The sequence below is a fragment of the Apis dorsata genome, unplaced genomic scaffold (genome assembly GCF_000469605.1).
Source record: "Apis dorsata unplaced genomic scaffold, Apis dorsata 1.3 scaffold_381, whole genome shotgun sequence".
Taxonomy (NCBI): Eukaryota; Metazoa; Arthropoda; class Insecta; order Hymenoptera; family Apidae; genus Apis; species Apis dorsata.
Window position 1 is genome coordinate 438,591 of NW_006263643.1, and position 6,327 is coordinate 444,917.

The 6,327-nt window shown below is 20.0% G+C and overlaps 1 protein-coding gene across 1 annotated transcript in view; it reads right to left on the reverse strand.

Moving 5' to 3' along the window:
- LOC102678545 (poly(rC)-binding protein 2) overlaps window positions 1–6,327 on the reverse strand; it is a 247,919-nt gene that overhangs the window by 172,421 nt on the left and 69,171 nt on the right. Inside the window, exon 2 of the mRNA XM_006618877.2 lies at window positions 5,082–5,120. The gene's annotated coding sequence lies outside the window, so the exon portion shown is untranslated. The remainder of the gene's footprint in view (window positions 1–5,081; window positions 5,121–6,327) is intronic.

Below are 6,327 nucleotides of genomic sequence, written 5' to 3' on the forward strand. Positions count from 1 at the left end.
CAGTTACTCTTATACTAGTTTGAAATGAAAACTGCTTCTGGATATGCGCAAATATTTTTGTTTCAACTTTAACTAGCTACGTTACACAATACATGTACACGTTTGCTCTTGTAAATCGATTCAGAGACAACTTGCAGTTGTTCGAGGCATTATCTTTAGTTACGTAACATCTGAACTTCCCTTTAAACAGAATCTGTAGAATTACACCGAAGAATTTCAAGAAGACTAGCTCATTATTTCCTGAGATCTAATTACTTCGACGAGTTCACTTCAGTTGTTATAAGACGTGTAATAATAAACGATTCAGGTTCAATTCAGATTCCTTGAAAATCGAGTGTCACGAAGAAAAAGAATCGGGTATTATTTCTCATTTTTCCTTTTCTTATTAATTCTGGTATGCGTAATGAATATTAATTTTTTTTCCTACTTTTTAAAAGGAGAAAAATAATCAAAGACTGAGAGTTTAATTAGAGTATTTGTACCAATTACTATGTTTATTTTTTCGCATGATAAATTTTAACGTTATTAAATTGTGAATGTGACAGCTCTGTTTCTGTTATATTGTCATTCTATTCTATTTCCATCTCGCTTCATCTAATGCAAATTTTATTTATTTATAATTGCTTATAATTTAATAACTAAGATTCATTCAATATTTTATTTGTATAGCAATTTTTGATCTTTATAATTGATCAACAAAGAATATATCATAAGGGGAATTTTATATATGTACAAAATGGGAACACCTTTGATATTAATACAACTATCATTTGATGGAGTCACACATTATGATAGACCAAACTATATACTTATTAATAAGATTAAATAAGTAAAAAAAAATTCATGTAAATTTATATTTAAAAAATTTGAGAAGTTCACTTCAAAATTTATTACAAAATCATAATATAAAAAGATAAATAATTTTCATTAATGACGAATCAATTGTGCATTATTAGTACTTTAAGAAATATTCAAAATTCAAATTAGTTAAATAAATGAAAAGTTGCTTATACAAATTCTTATACAAGAAAGAAATTTTGAATATTTATTATTATTGCTAAACGATTAATATAAATTTTTGAACACTTATAACATTTATGACTTTTAATAAATCAATTTTATATGGATTCTTTTACTTACATGATTTCATTAATACATAATATAAATTTAATCATTTAATTTCCAGACAACTTGTATATCTATACATTTTATATCTCTAGTTTTGCTTTACTTTTTTTTCATTATTCACGTGTTAATTTTATTATATTAAAATCTGGTGAATTATCTTATCAAAATTTAATATTTTTATCTATTTATTTTTTTAATGATAGAATTATTTTTTAAAGTTCTTGTAACGAGTTAGTTATTATGTTCTATGGCTCGTTTTTAAACATAATCTTATTTTATGATAAGCAAATGATATATGAAACGCGTTATCTGCTATAGAATACAATATTCCTTAAAAGAACATAATATTTACTTTTCCATTTTTTGAAATCTACAATAATATATAGATTCATAAATAATTTATAATTCTCATTGTTATTTACAAAAAATTTGAAAAAGCATTAAATTACTTAATTTTAAGTATATTAAAAAATAGAAAGAAAATATACAGAAACAATTATTTCAACATTAAAAAATAAAACATTAAAAATGACTTTAAAAAGTATAATAATTGGATACAAATTTTCTATTCACCAAGTAATTACAGAAATTTACAGCATATTCAAATTATTTTCACGTAAAAATATCTCTGATTCTTCGATATTTCCTCTAATTACGAGCAGCATAATTTATGAATTATGCATGTTCAATAAACTAGAATTAATTAGATAGCAATTGGATGTTTCAATTGAGAAAATATCAAATAACCCTGTTCCATATTAATCGTCGATGTTATCGGCGATTTTTAGAAGGCATAGAACCTTGGCCAAATAAACGCAGCTCACTCTTTATTACCAACTACACGCGTGTATAATATTTGACTGGCAAAGCATTACGTGCCTGAGAGAGTGTTAATAAGCGCTTCACTCGATATCGATCTCATGATAACCCAATTTCGAATCGAGTTTTCTGTTTTATCATTCGATGTTAAAGTTGTGTTTAATCCCTTGGGTAAAAATTTAATTCGAAGGAATTTTCCATTTAATCTTTTCGGATACATGCTACAATATGTATATTGTATTTGAAAATAAATCGACAGATTGCACGTAAATAATTTATTTATTTCTATAAAATGAATAATATATCAGATTTTAAATTGTTGATTTATATTATATATTGCGAATAAAATAAATTCAAGAAATAAAAATAAATAATTCAGCGATGATTGGTATTTTTTCAAAGCAGGTATTTAAACATGCAATGCAATGATATTGACCATTAATTAATAATAATAATGTAATTGAAATTAAAGTGAAAGTGAATAAATAGGTATTTACAATTTAAATTAGTTAAATATTATTTTGATTAATTAGACTCGTCACTACAAAATTATGATAAAGAAAAGAAAGAGATGTATAGCAAGTTTAATTTAATGTATTCGAGAAGTTAAGTAAAAATAAAAATATTTATATTTGTTATAAATACAAAGAAATTTATTATTATTAATGTAATAAAATGTAATAAAATCATGTACATTAAATATTTTAAAATTATAGTAAAAAGTATATTAGAACTAGATAGCGGAAATTTAGAAAATGTAATTATTTACAAAAAAAAAATTTAGATTATGAACTTTTATATTAATATGATCTATTTTATAAAATAATATAAATATAAATAATCTATCTGACTATTATACTTTCAAAAAAATAATTCTAAATTATTTAATTTTATTTTATAATTCTATATTATTGTTATAATGTTTAAAATTAAAATTTTTGAAAAATAATTATTTTTCTATATTGAGTTTTTATATCTTTATTCATAGGATTGAAAAATAATAAAATTCGATAGATAAATATATCTCTTGAATCTTATTTTTTAAAAAAATGCATTTCTTTAAATTCATTAAGCTTTCATTAAATTCTAAATTGAATTCTAAATTCTAAATTTTAACCTCTTAATTTCAAATTTGTTTTTGTAAAATTTTTATTAAAATATCCAAATATTTTTTTAAAAATAATTTTTTTTATGATAAACTACGAGAATACAATAAAATAAAAATAAATGTGTTCACGAATATATTTTGATACAAAATTGGAATTTTTAAATTTATGCGGATCAATGACAAAAACAAATTAGTAATACGACAGGCATTAAATAATATTTAATTAATATAAACATATAATATGATTTTTATTAAATATCATCTAATATCAAATTATATATATTTTATAATTTTACAAATTATATATAATTATATATAATTATTTTATTATTAATAATTTACTATAAATTACGATGCATACATTAAATAATAATTACATCATTTTCTTTCGTTCAAAAAATCTTCAAAAAACTTAAAAAGTTTTCAAACATTAATCAACTCTTCATTCCATTCATATTCGAATAATATTTTTTCTTTATTTCCAGAAAGTTTATTTAATTCTACGAGAATCGAATTTTCTTGCAGAACATTTCCAGAACGTTTGTTTAATCCATACCGTATCGAATTCTTTCGTAATCTCTTTAATAGGGAGAAAATTGAATTTTTCTGTAATTTCTGAAAGATTAATTCCTTTTAATGAACGATATCATCAAATTTTATTCCAATTTTTCGAAATGTTTTATTCGATTTTATCAATTGCCGAATATTTTTTATTTTTACAAATCAATAGATAAAAAAGCTTAATCTTTATTAAGAATTTGATGAAAATTTAACGTCCTTCCAAAACATTTTTTTTTTATGATTAATCAAAATGATTGAATTTTTTTATCGTGTATTATGCATGACAAAATTTTCATTTTAGATATAATATTCAATATCCATTTAATAATGAATAAATTTCCTTAATCCTGATTAATCAAGATTATTATATATTTCTTTATATAATGTATTATATGTGAAATTTTTCATTTCATTTTGATGCAAATGATGAATTTTTCATTAAATGAATAAAATTAAATTTCAATATTAAAAAGATCTCTATTTTTAAAAAGATTTGAATATTGATAAAATAATTTTCCATATTGATGTACATATATCTGCATTTTACTATTAGTAATATTATTTTGAAAATCTAATTGAAGTGCAAAAAATCATTTATTACAAGCTTTCACAAAAAATTATGGTTTATAATGAAAATAAAATGAATAATTTGACAAAAAAAGAAAGATTGTTAATATGATATGGCTAATGATATAGCATATGAATGGTTAATTGTATATAGCAAAAGCAATAATAAAAAAATATTAAACAATGTAATATGTAAGTAACTATTAATATTAATAATTTATTACATTTAATCTATTCTTTTAAACAGTATTAAAGAATTAGATATTTTTTTTACTGTAAAGTTTGAAAATAAGAATCACAAAATTAATATAAAATAGTATTTTTAATAGTATTTTGAAAAGACAAGAAATTTGTTGGAAAGAAAATTAATAATTTTTTTTTAATTAAATTAAATTTTTAAAATAATATTTATGAAATAATTTAATATAATCTTGTGTTTAAAAATAAATTTCAACTTTTTATTAAATTTTTTAATTAATTCAACTTTTAAGTTGAATACAAATTATTAAGTTTATTATTTTAATAAATTCATATTTTATTTTTAATAAATTCATTAAGAGTAATAAAAATAATTAAACAATTCGACACTTATTATAATTTTACGATTGTTCAAAAAAGTTTTGTTCAAAAGATTCAAAAATTTTTAAAGATTTTACTTTCTCATTTTTCATGATCCACAATCTTCAAGAGAAGTATAATTTTAATATTAAGAACATCTTTTGCATGATATTTTCATTTTAAAATTCTTTATTTTAGAAGAAGTTTAAACAGTTTCGAGAAAAAGAAAGTATATAAATTTTATAAAAAAAAGAAAGGGACGTTTATACAAATTTTCTTGTGCAAAATGAAAGAAACAGAATGATAAAATAGAATTTCATGGAGAGTAGAGTAGACTTACCACTTATTACTCGATCTTCTTCTTTTATGATATAAATATCTGTAAAAAGTAAAAAAAAAATTAATATCATTATTGAAAATTATATAAAAATTAATATTAATTATTGAGCTATATATATATTTTATATAAAAACGAAATTTTTTTAAAAATTGATTTTTTAATCAACAATATTAATTTCTATTTTGAATAGTATACATAAATTTGAAATTAAATTGAATTTCTTTTAATTTTAGCTAATTTCTTTTATCTCTTGTTAATTTAATTTAAATTTTAAATATTGCATATCTAAGATATTTTCCTACTTATCACTATCAATATCAATATTTCACTTATTCTTTTCATAATTTAATATTTTTCAATAATTTTATTCAATAAATTGCAATATTTGAATTCAATTCTTTTGTTGCCAAAGACAAGATACCGTACGATGTAAAGATGTCATTCATGAGATTCTATATTCATGAGATATCTTATAAATATAACTTTTATTCAAATCTTTTATTCAATTGAAAGAGATTTGCAAGATATCTCATCCTTAAGAACAATATTGTTAAGAATAATATTGTTTGACGAGATATTTCTTTAATAATGAAAAGGTTAAAATTATATTCATTCATTTTTTATTTACAAAAATATTGTATAAAATTATATAATAAAATTTAATATTAAATATCGACAATTTAATAAACAATTAATAATAAACAAATAATAAAAAATATATGTAAGAAGTAAAAATCAAATGAAAGGAAATCTTCATTTGGTGTTTGATATATATCTATCAAATTTATTTTATTGTTTTCTTTCAAGATATGTAAGAGTATGACTATTTATTTAGTATAACTATTTTTAATTAATTAAGTCAATATATTATATATTTGTTGAATTTAATTACAATTAGATAATAACAGTAGAAAATATCACAAAATATTTTTATATATCCAAATAGATTAATTATATTATATTTAATTTTCACACATATAAATTATATAAAAGAAATTACTTTTCTTTTGTTCAATTTTGCATTTACCAAAAAAGTACATTCTTCCTTTAAAATTTATAATCAAAAGAAAGAAACGAGGAAAGAAAGAAATGCACATTCCATTGATAAATTTTCACTGCCAATTATTCTTCCTGAAAAGCATCTGTACCGGTTTGCATCTATTTTTCTTGTTTGTTTTACTTTTTCGACAACTCGTTCTCTTTTCTGATTCAATAAAAAAAAAAAAAAAAAGAAAGAAAGAAAGAA